Source organism: Pristiophorus japonicus, chromosome 18 (genome assembly GCF_044704955.1).
Source record: "Pristiophorus japonicus isolate sPriJap1 chromosome 18, sPriJap1.hap1, whole genome shotgun sequence".
NCBI classification, from domain to species: Eukaryota; Metazoa; Chordata; class Chondrichthyes; family Pristiophoridae; genus Pristiophorus; species Pristiophorus japonicus.
Genome location: NC_091994.1, coordinates 102,106,526 through 102,132,278, shown reverse-complemented (window position 1 = coordinate 102,132,278; position 25,753 = coordinate 102,106,526). Strand labels below are relative to the sequence as shown.

Sequence of the window (25,753 nt, the reverse complement as noted above, 5' to 3'; positions counted from 1 at the left end):
AAGAGCAAATTCCAAGCTAAATCACAATCATATAATAGATCTGATAAAGACAATTGTTTCCCTCTCCCTCCCACATTATCGCAAAATGTCATCAGAAAAATTATAATTACAGCTCCCTGGAATTGAATTTAAACTAAGATAATGAACGCTTGTGTGCTGTAATTTCTAGCTTGACTTAAAAAGCAAGTAGTTATGGTAGAAAGTAATGGAAATTAATGACAGTTGTTTAATATTTATGTTCCAATAAACACATTCAAGTAGAAATCAAATTATTCTAATACTTCATAGAAATGAAGATTATACATATATATAGGTTAATAAGGCATAGAACAGACTGGGATTGGATTAGGAGTTTATTTAACTAAAAATCGATACATGGTTCAATGTATAGATAGTTCAGTGTGGAGCTGGTTCAGTATGGAGATAGTTCAGTATGGAGATAGTTCAGTGTGGAGAGGGATCAGGATGGAGATGGATCAGGGTAGAGATGGATCAAGGTTCAATGTATAGACAAGTCAATCAAATTAATTTCCCTGGACAAAGGATTAGTATATTAACCTTTCATCTCTGGCATCATAGTTTAATTATAGTCCAGACTGGTGGGATTTAAAGCTTCAAATTTGCTCATGGTAAAGTCGTTTGTAAAATGATTTGGGGCAGTCAGAACCAGTTGCTGGTAAGCTCAACAATGGAACATAAAGCTCCCCTAAATTTGACACAGTTTGACACTAAATTTTCATTCTCGCTCAGAGATGGTAACCAGTGTGGGAAATCGAGATGTCACACTGGTGCAGTAGGGCGCTTGCTTCTGAAGGTAATTATTGGATGCACTACCCTAGATCTAATCTGTGCTATACTTCATGTGGAGCCTGTGATGCTGAGACTGGGTGCTCAGATGGCAAAAGTTCTTCATTTAACAGCACGGACCTGCTTCATGTTGAATATAGAAAGAAAGAAATGAAATGGGTGATATTGACATTTGCACATCCATGGTTACCCGTACTGCTTGGCTGGCTTATCTGAGCAACTTTAGTTCCCATTGGCGAGTGGGAAATTTGGATAGAGTTGATATGTACTACTTTTGTGCACTTCCTTAAGCATGACATTAGTGGAATCCTGGATTCATGTTGCTTGCCTGATCTACTGACAGTGGTTAAGTTCCCAGTTAAGCAACGCCTCAATTTCAAAATTCTCATCCTTGTTTTCAAATCCCTCCATGGCTTCACCCCTCCCTATCTCTGCAATCTCCTCCAGCCCCACAACCCTGCAAGATATCTACGCTCCTCAAATTCTGGCCTCTTAAGCATCCCTGATTTTAATTGCACCACCATTGGTGGCTGTGCCTTCAGCTGCCAAGGCCCTAAGCTCTGGAATTCCCTCCCTAAGCCTCTCCACCTCTCTACCTCTCTTTCCTCCCTAAGACGCTGCTTAAAATCTACCTCTTGTCATCTGCCCATATATCTCCTTGTGTGGTTAGGTGTCAAATTTTGTTTTATAATGCTCCTGTGGAAATTTTACGATGTTAAAGGCATTATATAAATACAAGTTGTTGTTGTTGTGGTAGGTATCCATCCTCGGAAGAGTAGAAGAGGTAGGGGAATTATTTAGGAGGAAAGCGAGAGCTACATATTCTCAAAATAAGTGAAATAATCCAAAGGTAGAAAATATATTTTAATTTCTAATGCGGTTCAACCCAAAACTACAGAGCTAAAAAAGGAAAGGCCCAGATGAAGACCTCCTTCCTGATCCTGGCAATCAAATGTGCAATGTTGGCACTCCTCTATAAAATAGTCAGATCCACATAGCTCCTGTTTCTCAGCTGTCCACTTTTCTTGAAAGTGCAAGAAGGTCTCCAGAAATCCAAGAGAAACAACTGTGAAGGATTCTGTGACCACAGCCAAAACTACATTTACAACCCCAGGGTTGTAAGCTGGGTTTCAACCCTGACATATCATTCTGGTGTAAATATCCTTAAGTCTTTGACTCAGTTGAATGTAGTCAACTTGATTCTTTGTTCTGCTTGATTAAGGCAAGGGAACATAAAGGGTTGCGGGATGTAATAAGCAAGTGTATCGGTGAGGTTGATCTCTGAAATGGAGATGGGCTTCATCGGTTCTTGAAGATCCTTATGTTCAGAAAGATGTAGAAGTGTTCATTTGAACAGAGATTAAGCTGTTCAAATGCAGGCTCATTAACTAATAACCTGTCATATAATCCAGTGCTGTGCTGAGGGAGTGCTACACTGCCGGAGATGCTGTATTTTATACACATTAAAGATCCCATGACACAATAAAGAAGAGCAGGAGAGTTCTGCTGGTGTCCTGGCCAACGTTTATCTCTTAAGTAACACCACTAAAACAGATTATCTGGTTATTTATCTAAATGTTTTTTGTGGTAGCTTGCTGCGTGAAAATTGGCTGCCATGTTTTCCAAAATTCCAACAGTGCCTATATTTTAAAAGCGCTGCACTTGGCTGTGAAGCACTTTGGAACATCCTGAGGACATGAAAGGCACTAAATAAATGCAAGTTCTTTCGACCAGCCCTTGGATCAATGTAGATGTGAACCAGACAAAGTCCTCAAATAACACCAGGTTCAATGTAACTTTGCTTCAAAAATGACTATTGAGGGAAATTCAAAAAGGTATTTGATAACTGATATGGAAAAAAAGCAAGGAACTGGGATTAGAGTGGCCAGCTCTACTGGAAGAGCCAGGATCGACACAAGCATGATGGGTCAAATGGTCTCCTTCTGTGCTGTCATTTCTATGAACTTATGAAGCAGGTGGGGCAGTGGACGGTGTTGTTGTCTGAGTCAATCAAGGTGAGTTGCAAGTGGAATGACTGTTGCGCTGGAAAGTTTCTTGGTGTTCCCCCGCTTCCCACTGTAAGCTGGGCCGAAGCTCCAGGAGTAACTTTCAGTTAGACTGGCGCCTGAAAACCGAGGGTCGATCGCTGCTCAGTATTCACCACGCCCGATTTACCTCTCCATTGGCTCAATAGAACCAAAAACCGAGCGAGCTGTATAAACAGGCAGCCAATCCGATATCGCCAGTTTTTAGCCCCCCCCCCCGCCATCGAAGTTGAAAGTTACGCCGATACTTTCCCGTGAACTTACAGTTGTGGAACAGGAGAAGCTACCAGGACATTTATACCGTCAACTTTTCATGTTCATATCCTTCAGTTTTGTAATCTAACAAAGCCCTCGAGGAAAGATCCATCAGGACTGTTACCAAATCTTGGTGCCTAGGACTGATGAAAGGCTGGCTCTTCACTGGAAACCAATGTACTAAACGAGATGGAATAGGCACTTTGTTGCAGCAGCATTGACATGGGCTTGTGGGCTCATATTTTAAATAATGAGTAATCTTAGCATTTTCCTGCAGAGGGCGCTGGTGCATTGAGATTGGTCGGAACAAGGGGGCAAATGTTAAGTGTTTTTTTCATTTGGTTACTACATCTGATTGGGTTGGGTTATAATGTAACCTGCAACAGACAAAAAATTATTCATTCATTAGGAAGGAATTATAAAATTCTTCAGTAAAGTTTTGGTTGAGGCGTAAAATTCTCTGATTCTGCTGCCAGTTGTCCACAGGAGAGGAGATGAAATTATTTTCTTCAGTAAAAGAGGCATCCATCACTAATTTGATACATCTATGCACTCCAGATTGACTAATATGACCGGTTATCTTTGATTTTTTAAATTTTTTATATCCAATTTCTTTCCAGATCAACTCTAACGCCAAAGATCACTTTGCGCCAATATATTTGATCTTAGCCAAAAGGCCGAGAGGCGAAGTTGCACCGTTCCTGGATACACTGCAATACCAGGTCGGTGCGTGGAGTGGACGGGGCAAGCCCCTGTTCCAGCTCCCTGTCCAAAAAACAATTCAATATCAGGTCCCCATAGGGGATATTAAACTGATAAGAACAGATACTACACTTGATCTTAGCCAAAAGGACGTTACCTTTGATGATAATGATCCAGATGCATAGGAGTTAAGGGCTCTGTCTGTGGATAAGTTAGGCTGCACGACACTATGCAGCGCATGACGCAACTCAGTCAGAGGTCAAAGTGCAAACCCAACTCACCACAGGTCAGCTCCATTTGAAAACAGGCCGCACATTTATGGAATGTAATATCTGACAGAAAAATAATAGTTTCACAAAAAGTCTCTCTAACGGAATCATGGTATCAGAAAATGTATTTTGATCTTAAGTATTAACATAATAAGCATAGATGCTCGAGGCCTACATTTGTTGTCAAGTAACATGCCATAGTTGTGAGGCTCCCTATATATTTTGTTACACTGGCACTATTAGTACATAATGCCTTCTAATACTTCAGAAAGAATTATCTTATACATATGTTCCTGATAAGTACATAAAAATCCATGGAAAGAGGATTACACACTTGAAAAAGGGCTAACTTTACAGGCAGAACAACCACATTGACTGGGATATGCACTTAACTGTTCCAGTGTTCCAGAACCTGACCTTGCCTTACCCTCATCTCCTGTTTATTTGGGAGGAGCCAGGTCTCTTCAAGTTTTAGTCCAACCTGCGGCATTCTAAAAATTGTTCCTATTAAGATGGAAGATGTCAGAGCTGGGAATTAGGAGACTTTTTTTCCCACTCAGTGTCAGAATTTGGGTATTCATAGATGAGTAATAGAATGCCCAGTTGGAGAGTAAAGCTTCCTCCACTCTGTCCCAGCACTCTGCTCGTTCAGATCCAACCCCAACCTTGTCATCAAACCTGCTGACAAGGGTGGCATTGTTGTTGTTTGGCGAACCGACCTCTACCTCACAGAGGCTGATCGTCAACTCTCTGACACCTCCTCCTACCTCCCCCTGGACCATGACCTCACCACTGAATATCAAGTCATAATTTCCCAGACTGTTGTTGTAAAGTCCTTACACAATACCACAAATCCACACGAGGCACATTCTATGGACAAGGTCACTCCATGACCTGAACCTTTATTCACAGGACCAAGAAGTGATGACCCTGCGTGGGATCTCCCTTTATATATCTGGATGACCAGGTGAGGAGTGTCTCTCACATGTTCACCCCTGTGGTCAATGTGTGCATTTCTCAAGTATATACAGTATTGCAGTGTTGTTACATGAAGGTTACATTCATGACATTACCTTCCCCCCCAATGTCTTATTGGGATCACAGGTTAAGTCTTTCAGGTGGTCTGCGCTCCCTCGTGGAGCGCCGCAGTTGGGGCTCTGGCTGTTGAGCCTTGGCCTGCGTGTCTGTCCCCTGTGGTGATTCCGGCCTGTCCGGGCTGACTGCAGGGACTGTGCATGCTGCTGAATGTTATTGTTGCTCGTTCACTGGCGGTGGTGTGAATTCCATCTCATGATCTTCCTCGGGTTCCTCAGAGTCCATGCTGAACCTTTTTTTTAAACTTGGTCCAGATGCTTGCGGCATATCTGCCCATTGTTAAGTTTAACCGCGATGACCCTATTCCCTCTTTGCCTATTACAGTACCTTCAAGCCATTTGGGCCTCAAATACGGGGTCACCAATTTCTATACATCTCCCCCTTGAATTACGGCTATGGTACTCATTTTGAGACTGGCATTTGCCTTCAACAATGTTGGACAAGACAGGATGAATGAGGGACAGCCGAGTTTTGAATGTACTTTTCATAAGGAGCTCCGTGGGCGGGACCCCCACGAGCGAGAGCGGTCGGGACCTAGAGGCCAGCAGGCGGCGTGATAAGCGGCATTGAAGGGAGGGTCCTTGAATCCTAAGCATGCCTTGTTTTATGATTTGGACCACACGTTACGCCTGGCCATTGGAGGCGGCTTGAACGGTGCTGTCCTGACATGGTTGTTGCCATTACCCGACATGAACTTCCCGGAATTCGTAGCTAGTGAAACATGGGCCATTATCGCTAACAAGGATGTCCGGCAAACCATGGGTCGCAAAGACCGCACCTAGACTCTCCACAGTGGTGGATGTCGTGCACGAATTCAAAATGATGCACTCGATTCATTTCGAGTACGCATCAACCACAACGAGAAACATTTTTCCCATGTAGTCTACGTGAATGCATGGGCCACGGGCTGAGTGGGGCCTCCCTGGGAGCATTTCCCAGCTGAGCACACGCCGTGCACCTGCGAACACATTGTTCCCGTGTCACAGTGAATCAATTCCCGGCCACCAAACGTGTGACCGGGCAATGGCCTTCATCAGCACGATGCCTGGGTGCTGGCTTCGGAGTTCCCTGATGAAAGCTTCCCTGCCCCTCTGGGGCGTGACTACCTGGCTGCCCCATAGTAGGCAGTCGGCTTGGATGGAGAGCTCATCCATCTGCCTGTGAAACGGTCTGACCTCCTCAGGGCATGCTCCGTGTGCGGGCGCCCAATCCCAAGTCAGGACACATTTCTTAATCAAAGATAGGAGGGGATTTCTGGTCCAGATTTTGATCTGGCGGGCTGTGAAGGGGGACCTGCGTAGTCAAAGGCATCAACGGCCATGACCATCTCAGCGCTTTGCTCAGCTGCCCCCTCAGTGGTGGCCAGTGGAAGCCTGCTGAGCGCGTCAGCGCAATTTTCAGTGCCCGGCTGGTGCCGGAAGGTGTAATCATATGCAGCCAGCGTGAGAGCCCATCACTGTATGCGAGCTGACACACTGGCATTGACAGCCTTGCTGCCTGACAACAGGGATGTTAATGGCTTGTGGTCCGTTTCTAATTCGAACCTCCTGCCAAAAAGGTACTGGTGCATCTTTTTCACCCCATAGACACATGCGAGTGCTTCCTTCTCAACCATCCCATATCCATGTTCTGCTTGAGAGAGCGACCTGGAGGCATAAGCCACAGGTTGGAGTTGCACTGCTGCAACACGCATCCAACCCCATAGGACGATGCATCACATGTCAGAACCAATTTCTTACAGGGGTTGTACAGGGTCAGCAACTTATTTGAACAGAGTAAGTTACGCGCCCGATTGAAAGCCCGTTCTTGACAGTCCCCCAAAAACCAATCGCAACCCTTATGCAGAAGCATGTGTAGCGGCTCCAACAATGTACTTAAGTTCGGCAGAAAGTTCCTGAAATAGTTCAAGAGTCCCAGAAATGAACGCAACTCCGATGTGTTGCAGGGCTTGGGTGCGCATCGAATCGCCTCTGTTTTGGATTCGGTAGGCCGAATCCCGTCAGCAGTAACCCTCCTGCCCAGAATCTTGACCGGGAGCCAAAAACACACACTTAGACTTCTTGAGTCGCAACCTACCCGGTCCAGTCGGCGTAGCACCTCTTCCAGGTTGTGGAGGTGTTCCTCGGTGTCCCGACCCGTGATGAAGGCATCGTCCTGGAATACGATTGTTCCAGGAATGGATGAGCAGGCTTTCCATGTTTCTTTGAAAGATCGCGGCCACTGAACGAATGCCAAACGGGCACCTGTTGTAAACAAACAGTCCCTTGTACGTGGTGATTGCGGTCAGTAGTTTGGATTCGTCGGCCAGTTCTTCGGTCATGTAGGCTGAAGTGAGGTCCAACTTGGTGAACAGCTTGCCGCCTGCCAGCGTGGCAAAAAGATCCTCTGCTCTCGGAAGCGGGTATTGGTCTTATAGGGACACCCGGTTGATAGTGGCCTTGTAGTCGCCACAGATCCTGACCGAGCCATCCGCTTTTGGATGGGAACAATGGGGCTCGCCCAGTCGCTGAATTCAACAGGCGAGATGATGCCCTCTCTAGGCAAACGGTCCAATTCGCTTTCAATTTTCTCCCGCATCACATACGGCACAGCTCTGGCTTTGTGGTGCATTGGTCTGGCGTCCGGTGTGATGCGAATCACTACTTTGGTACCTTTGAACGTCCCGACGCCAGGTTGGAATAGTGACTCAAATTGCTGTCGGACCTGTGAGCATGAACTTCACTCCACAGATGACACAGCGTGCACATCCCCCCATTTCCAGTTCATCTCAGCTAACCAGCTCCTCCCCAACAGTGCAGGACCATTGCCCGGGACAATCCAGAGCGGCAGCTGGTTTACTGATCCATTGTGTGTGACAGCCAACATTGCACTGCCTAGCACTGGAATGATTTCTTTGGTGTACGTCCGTAATTGTGTCTCAATGCATTCTAGTTTGGGTCTGCTGGCTTTGAGTGGCGATAGCTTTTCGAATTGTTGAATGCTCATGAGTGACTGGCTGGCCCCCGTGTCCAACTCCATGCGTACAGGGATGCCGTTTAATAGGACCTTCATCATCATAGGTGGCGTTTTGGTATATGAGCTGTGAATGTTTGCTACATGAACCCGCTGAACTTCAGCGTCCATTGGTTTGCACCAAGCGTCATCCTGCCTCGCAGACCCCTCTTCTGGTCCATCCACCTCATAAATGAGCCTGGTCGCAGGCTTCCTGCACATTCTAGCTAAATGGCCAGTGAGGTTACAATTCCTGCAGACGAACTGTTGAAACCTGCAAGTCCTGGCAGCATGTCTGCCCCCACACCTCCAGCATGAACTGAGATTCCCATTGTTGTGAACAAAAGAGCTGTTACAAGGCATTCCTCGCTGATTGTCCCTTTGACTGCTCTTGAGCACCCTGTTAGTGGGTGTCAATGGCCCCATCCCTGGCCGCATTGTCCACTGGGATGGCGTAAATGTCCGTTCAGCCTGTCATTGTCTGTGTTGAAAACCTGTTCTGGGGTCGATTGCTGCCTGGGGTGTGTCGAACTGCCCTTGCCTGCCTGTTGGGCTCTGAGTCGCGTTTATGATATTGACCCCCTGATCCATCGCCACTTTGGAGTCAGGGTTGCGCGCGTATATTATTTTGGTTTCCTCCTCACCCGCCATAAAAATCTGAGCCAGCAACGCTGCCGCTTCCAAGGTCAAGTCCTTGGTCTCGATTAACTTTCTGAAAATCGTGGCATGACCGATGCCCTCAATAAAGAAATCCCTTAGCATCTCCCCCCTGCAGGCGTCTGTGAACTTACAGAGACTGGCCAAGCGGCGGAGGTCCGCAATGAAGTCCGGTATGCTCTGTCCTTCCCGACGTCGGTGGGTATGTTGCTCGCCGGTTTGAGGTGCTCACTGATTAGCTTGCTGAGCTCTTCAAAAGGTTTTGTCCACCGGCTTCTCGGGTGCTAGCAGGTCTTTCATGGGCGCGTAAGTCTTAGATCCACAGCTGGTCAGTAGATGAGCCCTTCGCTTGTCGGCCGCTGCATCTGCCAGCCAGTCCTTCGTGACAAAGCTCTGCTGGAGCCTCTCAATGAAATCGTCCCAGTCCTCACCAACACAGTACCATTCCTCTGTGCTACCAGTGGCCATTCTCATGGGTCGTTGATTCCCGTTTCTTGTTGCCACTGTAAAGTCCTTACACAATACCACAAGTCCACACGAGGCACATTCTATGGACAAGGTCACTCTGTGACCTACACCTTTATTCACAGTACCAAGAAGTGATTACCCTGCGTGGGACCACCCTTTATATACCTGGATGACCAGATGAGGAGTGTCTCCCACAAGTTCACCCCCTGTGGTCAATGTGTGCATTTCTTACGTATATACAGTATTGTAGTGTTGTTACATGAAGGTTACATACATGACGAATACCATCTCATGATCTTCCTCAGGTTCCTCAGTGTCCATGCTGAATCTTTTTTTTACTTGGTCCAGATGTTTGTGGCATATCTGCCCATTGTTAAGTTTAACCATTATGACACTATTCCCCTCTTTGTCTATTACAGTACTCTCAAACCATTTGCGCCCCAAAGCGTGATTGCGAACAAGTACAGGGTCATCAATTTCTATACATCTCCTCCTTGAATTTCGGTCATGGTACTCGTTTTGGGACTGGCCTTGCCCTCAACAATGTCAGACAGGATTGGATGAATGAGGGACAGCCGAGTTTTGAGTGTTCGTTTCATGAGTAGCTCCACGGGCGGGACCCCCGTGATTGAGTGCGGTCAGGACCTATAGGCCAGCAGGAGGTGCGATAAGCGGCATTGAAGGGATGGTCCTTGAATCCAGAGCATGCCTTGTTTTATGATTTGGACCGCACGTTCTGCCTGGCCATTGGAGGCCGGCTTGAACGGTGCTCTCCTGACATGGTTAATGCCATTACCCGACATGAACTCCCGGAATTCGTAGCTAGTGAAACATGGGTCATTATCGCTAACAAGGATGTCCGGCAAGCCGTGGGTCGCAAAGACCGCATGTAGACTCTCCACAGTGGTGGATGTCGTGCATGAATTCAAAATGATGCACTTGATTCATTTCGAGTACGCATCAACCACAACGAGAAACATTTTTCCCATGAATGGGCCCCCGTAGCCTACGTGAATACGTGACCATGGCCTGGTGGGCCAGGGCCACCGGCTGAGCGGGGCCTCCCTGGGGACATTACCCAGCTGAGCACATGTCGTGCACCTGCAAACACAGTGTTCCAGGTCTGAATCAATTCCCGGCCACCACAAGTGTGACCGGGCAATGGCCTTCATCAGCACGATGCCTGGGTGAATGCTTCCCTGTCCCTCTGGGGCATGACTACCTGGCTGCCCCATAGTATGCAGTCGGCTTGGATGGAGAGCTCATCCATCCGCCTGTGAAACGGTCTGACCTCCTCAGGGCATGCTCCGTGTGCATGCGCCCAATCCCCAGTCAGGACACATTTCTTAATCAAAGATAGGAGGGGATCTCTGTTGGTCCAGATTTTGATCTGGCGGGCTGTGATGGGGGACCCTGCGCTGTCAAAGGCATCAACAGCCATGACCATCTCAGCGCTTTGCTCAGCTGCCCCCTCAGTGGTGGCCAGTGGAAGCCTGCTGAGCGCGTCAGCGCAATTTTCAGTGCCGGGCCGGTGCCGGAAGGTGTAGTCATATGCAGTGAGTGTGAGAGCCCATCGCTGTATGCGAGCTGATGCATTGGCATTGACAGCCTTGCTGTCTGACAACAGGGATGTTAACGGCTTGTGGTCCATTTCTAATTCGAACCTCTTGCCAAAAAGGTACTGATGCATCTTTTTCACCCCATAGACACATGCGAGTGCTTCCTTCTCAACCATCCCATATCCCCGTTCAGCTTGAGAGAGCGACTTGGAGGGTGGAGTTGGCCCTCAGTATCACACTGCTGCAATACGCACCCAACCCCATATGATGATGTCAGAACCAATTTCTTACAGGTGTTGTACAGGGTCAACAACTTATTTGAACAAAGTAGGTTCCGTGCCCGATTGAAAGCCCGTTCCTGACAGTCCCCCCAAAACCAATTGCAACCCTTATGCAGGAGCACGTGTAGTGGCTCCAACAATGTGCTTAAGTTCGGCAGAAATTTCTCGAAATAGTTCAAGAGTCCCAGAAATGAACGCAACTCCGATGTGTTGCAGGGCTTGGGCGCTCGCCGAATTGCCTCTGTTTTGGATTCGGTAGGCCGAATCCCGTCTGCAGTAACCCTCCTGCCCAGAAACTCGACCGGGTGCCAAAAAAACACTTAGACTTCTTGAGTCGCAGGCCTACCCAGTCCAGTCGACGTAGCACCTCTTCCAGGTTGTGGAGGTGTTCCTCGGTGTCCCGACCGGTGATGAGGATGTCGTCCTGAAATACGACTGCTCCAGGATTGTTGGAGCAGGCTTTCCATGTTTCTTTGAAAAATCGTGGCTGCTGATCGAATGCCAAACGGACACCTGTTGTAAACAAACAGTCCCTTGTGCGTGGGGATGGTGGTCAGTAATTTAGATTCGTCGGCCAGTTCTTCGGTCATGTAGGCTGAAGTGAGGTCCAACTTGGTGAACAGCTTGCCACCTGGCAGCGTGGCAAAAAGGTTCTCCGCTCTTGGGAGTGGGTATTGGTCTTGTAGGGACACCCGTTGATAGTGGCCTTGTAGTCGCCACAGATCCTGACCGAGACATCCGCTTTTAGGACGAGAATGATGGGGCTCTCCCAGTCACTGAATTCAACGGGTGAGATGATGCCCTCTCTCAGCAACCAGTCCAACTCGCTCTCAATTTTCTCCCGCATCACATACGGCACAGCTGTGGCTTTGTGGTGCACTGGTCTGGCGTCCGGGGTGATGCGTTTAACTACTTTGGTACCTTTGAACGTCCAGACGCCAGGTTGAAATAGTGACTCAAATTGCTGTAGGACCTGTGAGCATGAACTTCGCTCCACAGATGACATGGCATGCACATCCCCCCCATTTCTAGTTTATCTCAGCTAACCAGCTCCTCCCCAACAATTCGGGACCATTGTCCGGGACAATCCAGAGCGGCAGCTTGTTCACCGATCCATTGTGTTTGACCGCGAACATTGCACTGCCTAGCACTGGAATTATTTCTTTGGTGTACGTCCATAATTGTGTCTCAATGTGTTCTAGTTTGGGTCTGCTGGCTTTGAGTGGCCACAACTTTTCGAATTGTTGAACGCTCATGAGTGACTGGCTGGCCCCCGTGTCCAACTCCATGCATAACAGGATGCCGTTTAATAGGACCTTCATCATCATAGGTGGCGTTTTGGTATATGAGCTGTGAATTTTTGCCACATGAACCCGCTGAACTTCAGCGTCCATTGATTTTCTCCAAGCGTCATCCTGCCTCGCAGACCCCTCATCTGGTTCATCCGCCTCATATATTAGCCTGGTCACAGGCTTTCTGCACATTCTGGCTAAATGGCCACTGAGGTTACAATTTCTGCAGACGAACTGTTGAAACCCGCAAGTCCTGGCAGCATGTCTGCCCCCACACCTCCAGCATGATCTGAGATTCCCATTGTTGTGAACAAAAGAGCTGTTACAAGGCATTCCTTGCTGATTGTCCCTTTGACTGCTCTTGAGCACCTTGTTAGTGGGTGTCAATGGCCCCATCCCGGGCCGCATTGTCCACTGGGGGGGTGTAAATGTCCGTTCAGCCTGCCATTGTCTCTGTTGGAGACTTACTCTTGGGTCTATTGCTGCCTGGGATGTGTCGAACTGCCCTTGCCTGCCTGTGGGGCTCTGTGTCGCGTTTATGATATTGACTCCCTGATCCATCGCCATGTTGGAGGCAGAATTGCGTGTGTATATTATCCTCGTTTCCTCCTCCCCTGTCATAAAAGTCTGAGCCATCAACGAGGCTGCTTCCATGGTCAAGTCCTTAGTCTCAATTAGCTTTCTGAAAATCCCAGCATGACCGATGCCCTCAATAAAGAAATCCCTGAGCATCTCCCCCCTGCAGGCGTCTGTGAACTTACAGAGGCTGGCCAAACACCGGAGGTCCACAATGAAATCTGGTACGCTCTGTCCTTCCTGACGTTGGTGGGTATAGAATCTGTGTCGGGCCATGTGTATGCTGCTCACCGTTTGAGGTGCTCACCGATTAGTTTGCTGAGCTCTTCAAAGGTTTTGCCTGCCGGCTTCTCGGGTGCTAGCAGGTCTTTCATGAGTGCGTAAGTCTTAGGTCCACAGCTGGTCAGCAGATGAGCCCTTCGCTTGTCAGCCGCTGCGTCTCCCAGCCAGTCCTTCATGACAAAACTCTGCTGGAGCCTCTCAATGAAATCATCCCAGTCCTCACCAATACAGTACTGTTCATCTGTGCTGCCGGTGGCCATTCTTGTGGATCGTTGATTCCCGTTTCTCGTCGCCAATGTAAAGTCCTTACACAATACCACAAATCCACACGAGGCACATTCTATGGACAAGGTCACTCCATGACCTGAACCTTTATTCACAGTACCAAGAAGTGATTACCCGGCCTGGGACCTCCCTTTATATACCTGGATGACCAGGTGAGGAGTGTCTCCCACAAATTCACCCCGTGGTCAAGGTGTGCATTTCTTACGTATATACAGTATTGCAGTGTTGTTACATAAAGGTTACATACATGACAGTTGTTGACCTCATCTCCTCTGGGGATCTTCCCTCCACAGTCACCAAACTCTTAGATCCCCAATCCTGCATAGCCCGCTTCTACCTCCTTCCCAAGATCCACAAACAGGAGTGCCCCCATAGACCTATCGTTTCAGCCTATTCTTGCCCCACAGAATTTATTTCTTCCTATCTCGACTCTGTTTTTTCTCCCCTTGTCCGCTCTCTTCCCACCTACATCCGCGACTCCTCCAATGCCCTCTGTCACTTTAACAGTTTCCAGTTTCCCGGCCCCAACCGTCTCCTTTTCATCATGGATGTGCAATCCCTCTACACTTCCATCCCCCACCAGGATGGCCTGAGGGCGCTCTGCTTCTTCCTCGAGCAGAGGCCCAACCCACCCCCATCCACCACCATCCTCCTCGGCCTGGCTGAACTTGTTCTCACATTGAACAACTTTTCCTTTAACTCCATTCACTTTCTCCAAATTAAAGGTGTTGCTATGGGATCCCACATGGGTCCTAGCTATGCCCATGTAGATTGGGTGACCGCTTTGCAGAGCACCTCCGTTCAGTCCGCAAGTGTGACCCTGAGCTTCCGGTCGCCTGCCACTTTAATTCTCCACTTCACTCCCACTCTAACCTCTCCGTCCTCAGTCTCCTACACTGTTCCAACGAAGCTCAACGCAAGTTCAAGGAACAGCATCTCATCTTTCGTTTAGGCACTTTACTGCCTTCTGGATTCAACGTCGAGTTCAGCAATTCCAGAGCATAAACGTTGCAATCTTTGGCTCCCTTTCCAACCCCCACCGCCCCCAACCCCTCCCCCGCCGCAACCCCCCCCCCCCCCCACCCCCCGAGCCTGTTTCTTCTTTTCTCCTTGTCTCTAATGGCAGCTGGTCATTATTCTGCCATTCAAATACTATCTTGACTAATGTTTTTCCAACTCCTGTCATTACCATTTCAATTCAGCCCATCATCCCTTTTATTTCTCTAATCTCTCCTGTCTTCCATCCTCTCACAGACCTTCCCTTTTGTTCTTTCTTACCCTCTCCCTTTCAGTGCTTGTTAAGAATGTGTTCTTTCTGAACATTCTCCAGTTCTGACGAAGGGTCATCAACTTGAAATGTTAACTCTGCTTTTCTCCATAGATGCAACCTGATCCGCTAAGATTTCCAGCATTTTATGTTTGTATTCCAGATTCCAGCATCAGTCGTATTTTACTTTTGTATTCCCTTTTACCAAGTTTGGATGAAGTGCTGGACAGCTGAATGAAACAAAGGTAGTTTGTTGCAATGTAACAGTCTGGCAGTCAGAAGTACCAGAGCATGTGCAATGTTGGAATCACATTCAACAATATAGGTACTCTTAGCCTTGTCTCAGCAAACTGAGTTCCATGTACAATTAACCAAGACAGTTTGAATGAATTGGCTGTTATATGACAGAAGCTACACCAGATGCCTCAGAGTACAGTCCCTCTTTTTGTCCAAAGGTCACCAGCAAGCACTGCAAGCTGTGGAAAATTGTAGTGAAGCCTTGGTTTCTCTCTTGGGTATGGTTGAAACAGAAAGAACTATGTATGGAATTGGTCCATCAGCTTAACCCAGCTTTTATACATTACATACAAACAGAGAGACCATCTCTTTATCCAGTCAGCCAGACTGTTCCAACTAGCTCCTCCCCAGTGACTAACCTTTTACTGTTTTCAGTACTGCCTTCACTGTGGTAGTTGTGGGGGTCCTTCAGATCCAGCCTGACACATCCCAATGCCAAAGTAACTATTAGCCACTTATCCACTAAGTCACTGGGGAGATTGTTGAGTTTAACGCTGAGACTCAGCATCCCATCTCTAGCTGCGATTAGCCTTTAGTCTAATGCGACACACAGTAGGCCATTATGTGCAATATTATACTCAGCTCCTAATCCTCCAAGTTTTCTCTTCCCAAAGACATACTTTTAACCCATTGCTATCAGTAGGATTTTCCAATGTTACATTTCTTTTAACCCTTGAAACTGATTTTCCCTGTACAAAGTCCGCTATGTTCCACTTACCTTTTAATGTCCTTGTTCCTATAGTGCCCAATATATTATTTATGTTCTTTTAAGTATGTTCTGGGATCATTACAACTGTCTAGTTGCTATATAGATAATCTGCGTGCTTTGGTTAAATACAGTTAAGTGCAGAAAGTAATCGTTTCAACCTCGACAACATACAACCTCTGTATCAATATCTCTCTTATAAAACACAGATAGTACAATCCTTCAAATTTAAAATCGATATTTCCCACAAGAATGGGGGCAGAGGAAGGTCTATTCAGACTTCTTGAAGACCCTGCATATCTATAACAGGCAACTTTGGTGTCCCATAGCCTGATTCTCTGGGCTGAAGTAGACCCCTTCACTTCACCAAGTTTGGATGCACTACTGATATAGATGAACGATACAAAATTGGCCCAAGTACAGCCAGATATTAGACTCACGCTCTCAACAACACATATCCCGTGCTTGGTTAAGAGGACTCGTAGCTGTGACTAAGACATAGGGCCCGAAATTGATGCAGTCACCGCCCACTTCCGCCCACTGCCACCGACATTCCTACTCGGGTTCCGCCCAGTGCCAGTTTCGATCTGGGTTGGAGCGGGTGGGAGGAGAGAATCGCCCGCTGACGCCAGGGGGTGTCCGAGTGGCGTAAGTGGACTCCTGCCCGCCAAGATGCCAGATTGGTGCGGGCGGGAGTCGGCGGGAGTCGGTGGCAGAACAGGGGTGGACCGCTGACTGGAGGCTGGTCTGTCCCTGACGATAAGTCTGAAGATCCTGAATAAAAGGTTCGTGAACATTTTTTTTTCCCACAGCGACTTACCTGGATGGGTTCCCCTAAAGGTCTTCCGACAGTTTTTTTCCCCTGATGATTTTTATTTTCAGCTGTTCGACCCTCCGTGGGCCCGACTCCATCCTCGGCGGCACTTGGACGACAAGTGCCTTTGCCGCTGAGATTGGGAGCTCCTGTCGGCTGCCTCCCAGATTGGCAGAATAAGCTCCTCATTTGCCGCCCGCCGACCTTCGAGGGACCTTGGTGATGAACATCCCAAGCAAAGAACCGTCAGGTACCTCGGCGGCTATCGGCGGCTATCGGCGGCTATCGGCGGTCCCTTGGGCGGCACTTGGGCGGGCGGGGGCCTTCGCCAATTTCGGGCCCTTACAATTTACTCCTCAGCACATATACACAACATTTTCCCCCAATCTTTAATTACCTTATAAAAGATTTGTTGCACTGACAAGAATTTTAATGTTAACGATTCATTTTATAAATCCGCCTGCCAACTCGTTGGATCGATACTTTTAAAAAGGCACTTGATTATCCACCAGGAGTAATCAACTGTACATTCAATTAATTACCAGTCCCTTTCTTTTATCAGACAAATAAAGCTTTTTGGGGGGATTAAATAAATCCACTCCATTTAATGAACACACGCTCTGTGTCTGTCACAAAAGGCAATGAAGTGGAGAGAATAATTTAATTTTTTCATTAAATAGAATTACAGCTGGTTACTTGAGGCTACTGCACACTTAATTGAAAGGAAACCATTTTGTCTTAATTTACTTCCGTAGTTATGAATTACAGTCAGCTTGGCAGAAAACATATTTGAAAGGGATTAAAGTGACTCTGAAACTTTTTTCCTGATAAAAATAGCTGATTACTGAATGAGACAGCAGACACACATAGAGGGATAGATTTTGTGGCCTCCTTGCTGGCATCAATGTTGGAGAAGGGCTTATTGCCCTGTTACAGTTGTCCCTGGTATCATAGCAATTCCCCCACCCGGGCCTAATGCTGGATGATTGGAGCGTCCCCCACCCCGAGTTAAGCGGTAGACCCATTTGAAATACAATTTCTCTGGCATAGATTGGACCCTGGTAGCAGTTTTAGAAGAGTACTGGGCTTGGTGTTAGCACTCTTGCCTCAGAGTCAGGAAGTTCTGGCTTTGAGACCCATTCCGGAGATTTGAGCACATAATCTAGGCTGGCACTTCTGTGCAGTGCTGAGGTGTGCTGCACTGTCGGAGGTGCCGTATTTTGGATAAGACGTTAAACCGAGGCCTCGTCTATCCTCTCAGGTGGACGGGAAAGATCCCATGGCACTATTTCAAACAAGAGCAGGGGTGCTCTCCCTGGTGTTCCAGCTAACATTCATCCCACCACCAATATTACTAAAACAGATGATCTACTCATTGCTGTCTGTGCGAGCTTGCTTTTGATGCCACATTTCTTACATTACAACAGTAACTACACTTCAGGTAGGTACAGCAGGCGGCGAAGAAGGCAAAAGGTATGTTGGCCTTCATAGCCAGGGGATTTGAGTATAGGAGCAGGTAGGTCTTACTGCAGTTGTACAGGGCCTTGGTGAGGCCTCACCTGAAATATTGTGTTCAGTTTGGTCTCCTAATCTGAGGAAAGACGTTCTTGTTATTGAGGGAGTGCAGCGAAGGTTCACCAGACTGATTCCTGGGATGGCGGGACTGACATATGAGGAGAGATTGGATCGACTGGGCCTTTATACACTGGAGTTTAGAAGGATAAGAGGGGATCTCAAAGAAACTTATAAGATTCTGACAGGACTGGACAGGTTAGATGCGGGAAGAATATTCCCGATGATGGGGAAGTCCAGAACCAGGGGACACAGTCTTAGGATAAGGGTTAGGCCATTTAGGACTGAGATGAGGAGAAACTTTTTCACTCAGAGTTGTGAACCTGTGGAATTCCCTACCGCAGAGAGTTGTTGATGCCAGTTCATTGGATATATTCAAGAGGGAGTTAGATATGGCCCTTACAGCTAAAGGGATCAAGGGGTATGGAGAGAAAGCAGGAAAGGGGTACTGAGGGAATGATAAGCCATGATCTTATTGAATGACGGAGCAGGCTCGAGGGGCCGAATGGCCTACTCCTGCACCTATTTTCTATGTTTCTATGTTTCTTAATTAACTCATTGGCTGTAAAGCACTTTGGGTCGCCCTGAGGTCATGAAAGGCGCTATAGAAATGCAAGTCTTCTTCCTTTTTACTGGGCAGAACATGCATGGCATGCGCACCCCCAGTATTATCTGGTGGTCCAGCCAAAGAGGATCCCATAGCTAAGTCTGTGTTTATTTATGTGGGTCTGGATGAAGCAGGAGTTCTCCTCCAGGCTCCAAAAAACCGGCATGACTACTGCTCCAGGTTCCCACCCCACTCCCCCTACCCCACCTCCCACACACACCCTGGAGGTAGAATCACACACGCCAACCAGCCTCTCTCTGTTGGGCTGGGCACACAAAACATCTTGGCTCATTTAAAAGAGCTATGTGGCATAAATTAAAAGGCTTAATTTAAACTGAAAGAATCATTTGAATAATGATGAACTAGCGGAATGAGGAGAGGGAATTCAACCCATTGAGCTCACTGCTTCAGTGTCCGAAGGGAACATTCTGTATAAATACTCCCTGAATCTCAAAGGTAATCAAGCAAAACTCCAGGATATTCATCCATTGTCACATCTTTTCAATCCTTGTGTTCAAACAACATTATTTGCACCACCCTTATCCTGCACCCTCCCCATCCAGCAACAGAGGACCAACATATCCCTTGACTGTGTTGAATTGTCCCAGTCTATGTCTGTCAGCCTGCTTCCAATCAGATATCTTTCCAGCTCCTTTTTGATCAAGTTGATCAGCTCAGTCTCAATTAATTTTGGCTGGGAGTTCTGGGAAGTAGGGCAGTAAGTGAACTGATAAAAATGGAGATGCATGAAACTTCACAAGAAAAATAACTGAACCTTATTAATGCCACATGTTCACTAACTGCCAGTACTGATGATAACCCCAGAGGTTCAGTCAAAAGTAATGAAGGCTGTTTCTCTTTTTCAGATCTGGTGATTCCAAAATTTTGCTCCTACAGGGAAAATAGGGACATTCTCCACTTTACAATAAATGAATTTCTTTTGTGGTTTCCTTTACAGTAAAAACACCATCCTGACTTGAAAATATATCACTGTTCCTTCATCGACACTGGGTCAAAATCCTGGAACTCCCTCCCTAGCAGCACTGTGGGAACACCTTCACCACACGGACTGCAGCGGTTCAAGAAGGTGGCTCACCACCACCTTCACAAGGGCAGTTAGGGATGGGCAATAAATGCCGGCCTTGCCAGCGACGCCCACATCCCGTGAATGAATAAAAAAAGTTACATAATAAAATAGCAATGTTGCAATAAAAACAATTTTGAATTTCAATTCTGTGCTGAGTATATCAGGACATATTGGGGCAAAATTCATCTGGGGGGAGGGGGTGTGGGGAGGCGACGCAAAACGGTGATCAAGAATCGACAGTTTCACATCCGCCCGATTTTCATTTCCAGTGACTTTAATAGAAAATGAGAGAGGGGTGAATGAGAGAGGGATGAAAGATAATGGAAGAAAGGCAGTAGTATAGGAATAAATGGAGGAAAAGACAAAGAGCATTAATGAAGAAAGCAGGTACAGTAGCACAGTAGCCAGTGGTTATGATACTGGAGTAGCAATACAGTGGTCAAGGCAATTTTTGAAATTGGACTGCACTAGAAAAGTTGGGTTGGATTTGGAACTTGCCATCTCTACCTGGTCTGGCCTCCATGTGACTCCAGTCCCACACTGTGTGGTTACCCCCAACTAGCTCCATGGCAATTGGAAAAGGTAATAAATAGTGCCTTGACTGTTGCCCACAAATCAAGAACAGCTCTATCGGCACTAAAACTGACTGGACAGCAAATGGTGCATGCCCTGGCCATGTATCCTAAAATGGAAATCTTTGCATACAACAATTTGCATATTAAAATCTGCATACTAAAATTTGCATACATTGTCAGATTTGCCTCAGTGGTTAGCACACTCACCTCTGAGTATGGGTTCAAGTCTCACTCCAGGTACTTGAGCACATAAGTCTGGGCTGACACTCCAGTGCAGTGCTGAGGTAGTGCTGCACTGTCGTTGGTGCCGCCTTTTGGATGAGACGTTAAACCGAGGCCCTCTCCGGTGGGTGTAAAATATCCCATGGAGGTATTTCGAAGAAGAGCAGGGGAGTTATCCACGGTGTCCTGGCCAAAATTTATCCCTCAATCAACATAACAAAAACAGTTTGTCTGGTCATTATCACATTGTTGTTTGTGGGAGTTTGCTGTGTTGGCTGCAAGTTGGCTGCCGCTTTTCCCACATTACAAAAGTGGCTACACTCCAAAAGTACTTCATTGGCTGTAAAGTGCTTTGAGACGTTCGGTGGTCATGAAAGGCGCAATATAAATGTAAGTCTTTCTTTCTTCCTTACTACAAGGAGCCACTACCTGAATCTGGCGGGCCTTTGGCTGCCCAGTGGTAGGCCCCTTTTAAAAATGACAGTGACCAGAGCATCGGCATTAACTGGACGATAAGTCTACCCACCCCATTTTGAGGCCTTTACCGCCCCTTTAACATGAATTTCAGAAAGTTAAGGGACTTTTCTTTCCATTTTCCCTTTTGTCCTGAAGGTGGGCCCCACTATGGCTCCAGTGACAGACTGAAAGTGCAACAGTCACGACTTGTGCATATCTCCATCCATCCAAATCTGAATAACGAGCTGACGGGGAGACAAGGCCTGCCTTATCTGTTGAGGGACACCGGATTGAAGAGGGAAAGCCACATGTGTCTTCCAATACAAGAGACTGAGTGATGAGTTTAACTCACACAGCGGCCCCCCCACAAGCGAATGCTCCTCAATGAATTAGGCAAAATCTGCTGCATACAATGTCAAAATGGCCTATGCTTTTAAGTCTGATTCATATAGAGAATGACAGGTAGGAATGAGAAACAGCTTGCTGTGCAAACAGAACCTATTATAAGCGGGTTGTAAGTTTCAGTGAGCGAGAAAAAAGGATGTTTAAAATATTTTTTCCTGCACCTGCAGCACTCCTTTTGTGGTAAGATGCAAAGATGCCAGTGGGACTGGTATAATATAATCAAAATACTCTACAGATACATTCCCCCAATAGGTCAGTTGGTAAATGCACAGCTCACAGTAGTACAGATCAGGAGGGTCCCACATCCGACCCTTGGTCTGTGTTGAGTTAGCGGATCTCATTGGGGCGTTAGGGCATCAGATGCCCATCTTACATTCTGCCTGATTTTCTTTTCCATTGAAGTCAATGCTCAAGATGAATTTCACCCCCTAAGGCTTTTTCCCCGTGACCTTTTGCTTGGTTGCACCAGGGAATTCACCCCTTCAATATCTCATCCAAGTAGCCCTCCTATGTGTGCCCAGGCAGAGTCTCAGCAGGCAATCTGACTGGAAAACGTCACCACACAGCCTGATCCAGTCCTCACCAGACATTCATGCAAACACAGTTTTCCATTCGTAATCCCTGGATAGACAAACTGAAGCCAATGAAAGCACCCCGATTACCTTTGCCTATAAGGCCATCAGGGACTTTATGTGCCTTTTGTTTTAGCAGCAATAAAGTAACAGAATTTGTCATTGCTGATATCTTAAGGATTAAGTCTTCGAGCTGCAATGAAGATATTGGACTTGTTTGTATCACTGGTTTGTCCGACAGCTCTACCCCAACCAGACCCCACTTCAACTTTCATCCGTCCAGCCGCACTCTTAGAATATCACCAGGGGATTTAGAGAGAGTGGCTGCAGCTCATCCCAAAAATGAGGCTTCCATTGGCATTGAAGCACCCCACACTTCTCGCTTTCAAATACTTTCCTCAGCTTTCATATCATTACCGTATAAATCAATTCATATCATCTGTGCATCAAATTGGATTAGATTCCAGTTTCAACTGGCTTTTACCCAAAAGGTAAAATTGTAAATGTAGAATCAGAATTATAGAATGGTTACAGCACAGTAGGAGACCATTCGGCCCGTCGAGCCCTTGCCAGCTCTTTGCAAGAGCACTTCAGCTAGTCCCATTCCCCCGCCCTTTCTCCATAACCCTGAATTTTTTTTTCCTTCAGGCACTTATCCAATTCCCTTTTTTGAAAGTCACAATTGAATCTGCCTCCACCCCTTTTTCTGGCAGTGAATTGTAAATCCTAACCACTCGCTGCGCAGAAAAGTTTTTCCTCATGTCGTCTTTGGTTCTTCTGCCAATCGCCTTAAATTTGTGTCCGCTGGTACTTTACCCTTCCGCCAATGGGAACAGTTTCTCTCTATCTACTCTGTCTAGACCACTCATGATTTTGAACATCTCTATTAAATCTCTCAACCTTCTCTGCTCTAAGGAGAATAACCCAAGCTTTTCCAGTCCATCCACGTAGATGAAGTCCCTCATCCCTGGAACTATTCTTGTAAATCTTTACTGCATGCTCTCTAAGGCCTTCACATCCTTCCTAAAGTGTGGTGCCAGAATTAGACACAATACTCCAGTTGAGATGAACCAGTGTTTTATAAAGGTTCATCATAACTTCCTTGCTTTTGTACTCTATGGAGCTGAAAATGCCCCGTGCTGGGTTAGGAGCGGTCAATTCGAATTATCTGATTTTTATTTGTGCCAGCGTGGGAGGGCTGCTGTGAGCTCTGCAGCTACTTTACTGGCGCCCACTGGGCCACAAGGGAGGGTGGTGGCCTGGCCAGCGGCCTGGCACCCAAAAGGAGTTGCTGGGCTGCATGTTGGTGGCCCGACCGCACTAGCGGCCGCCATTGTCAGGCTGACTGAAAAGTCGGCTGACAGAAAAAAGATGGCAGCCGCTGCACAACCACTTCCCCTTTATGGGCGGCTGGGGCACCTCAGCCACCACAGCTTCTCGCCCTGAGAAGCTGTCGGTGGCATCGCCCCATGCTGACTTCGCCTCCCACGGAGCAATTTCCCCCACGGTATGCAAAATGGTTGGCGCGGGGCGATAAGGGGTCGGTGGTGCGCACGATGATGATGTCATCGCCATGTGTGCGCTGCGCCGGTGCACTAGTTGCGGGGGCACGGTGCAAACTAATTTTCGCTGATATTGCCCCGAGGGAAATTTTACGGGGGGGTCATACTCTGGCCGCTGCACTCGAGCGAAAACCTTTTAGCATCCCGGAGGCACTAACCGGCCTTTCTGAGAGGGACAATTTTGGCCCCTATGCCTTTATTTATGAAGCCCAGGATCCCGTATGTTTTTGTAACCACTTTCTCTACCTGCCCAGCCACCTTCAACGATTTGTGCACATATACCCCCAGGTCTCTCTATTCATGCACCCAATTTAGGATTGTACTCTTTAGTTTATATTGCCTCTCCTCATTCTTCCTACCAAAATATATCACTTCGCACTTTTCTGCGTTAAATTTCATCTGCCACGTGTCCGCCCAATCCACCAGCCTGTCTATGTCTTCTTGAAGTCTATCCCTATCCTTCTCACTATTCACTATACTTCTAAGTTTTGTGTCATCTGCAAATTTTGAAATAGTACCCTGCACACCCAGGTCTAAGTCATTAATATATATCAAGAAAAGCAGTGGTCCTCGTACCCACCCGTGGGGAATGCCATTATCTACCTTCCTCTTGTCCGAAAAACAACTGTTCACCACTACTCTCTGTTTCCTGTCATTTAGCTAATTTCGTATCCATGCTGCCAATGTCCCTTTTATTCCATGGGCTTCAACTTTGCTGGCAAGCCTATTATATGGCACTTTATCAAATGCCTTTTGGAAGTCCATGTACACCACATCAACCACATTGCCCTCATCAATCCTCTCTGTTACCTCATCAAAAAACTCAATCAAGTTAGTTAAACATGATTTGCCTTTAACAAATCCTTGCTGGCTTTCCTTAATTAATCCATACTTGTCCAAGAGACTGTTAATTTTGTCCAAACCAAACTTTGCCTTTAAGGCATCCAATCAAACTGTCCTCACCCTATCGTCTCACTGCCATGGTATCAACCCATCCTCACCCTATCAACCCATCTCCATCCTGCCAACCACTAGGACTCACTGCTGCAAGCTTCAACCCAACTCCACCTTTTCAATGTCTGGGACTCTGGCTATCAACCTATTCCCACCCTGTCAATCTGTGGGATTCACTGCCCCTATATCAAACCACCTCATCTTTCTACAATTAAAACTAGTATCGCCAGCTGTTTATTATTTCCATTTATCCTCTCAATTTGGTATGACAAGAGAGAAAGGCCAATCACACGTTTCATTTCAGTTTCAACTACAACCCATTCCAGTGACTATCTCATCTAGTTTTCATTGCGCATATTTTGTTGTATTATTTTCTCTTGTATAATGTACTCCATATATGTTGCTGGAGTGATTATGAAACAGGCTACAAAATGTTAAATTGAAATCAATAAACACCAGCAATACCTACTGCCTCATCAATCTGCCTTGTCTCCGCTCACCAACTTACTAGCATGAACATCATGAGGTAGATTGGCAACTTGCCAGGGTGTAAAACTTGTGATAGTTTCTATAATGGATGACTGGTCCACCACACCCGTTTTATAGCCGGGCGGCATATTGAACACATGCCCTCAACAGCCCTAACAAGTCTTGATCATCAATAATTTGATAGGGCTATCAAATTTGCTACAACTCTTGGTGAGACCACACCTGAAGTACTGCGTACAGTTTTGTCTCCTTATTTAAGGAGGGATATACTTGCATTGGAGGCAGTTCAGAGAAGGTTCACAGGTTGATTCCTGAGATGAAGGGGTTGTCTTATGAAGAAAGGTTGAGCAGGTTGGGCCTATACTCATTGGAGTTCAGAAGAATGAGAGGTGATCTTATTGAAACATATAAGATTCTAAGCGGGCTTGCCAGGATAGATGCAGAGACCCTTATTCTGAATCTCTGCCCCCTAGAATCTAGAACTAGGGGGCATAGATTCAGAATAAGGGTTTCCCATTTAAAACGGAGATAAGGAGGAATTTCTTCTCTGAGGGTCGTGAATCTTTGGAATGCTCTACATCAGAGATCTGTGGAGGCTGGGTCA

The 25,753-nt window shown here is 46.8% G+C and overlaps 1 protein-coding gene and 1 non-coding gene across 10 annotated transcripts in view; both read right to left on the bottom strand.

Annotated features, from left to right (window-relative positions):
• LOC139229314 (butyrophilin-like protein 2) overlaps positions 1-25,753 on the bottom strand; it is a 549,799-nt gene that overhangs the window by 34,951 nt on the left and 489,095 nt on the right. The gene's annotated exons all lie outside the window — the stretch shown is intronic.
• LOC139229415 (U2 spliceosomal RNA) lies at positions 3,793-3,978 on the bottom strand. The gene has a single exon (XR_011587713.1). It is a non-coding gene; the product is annotated as a U2 spliceosomal RNA (small nuclear RNA).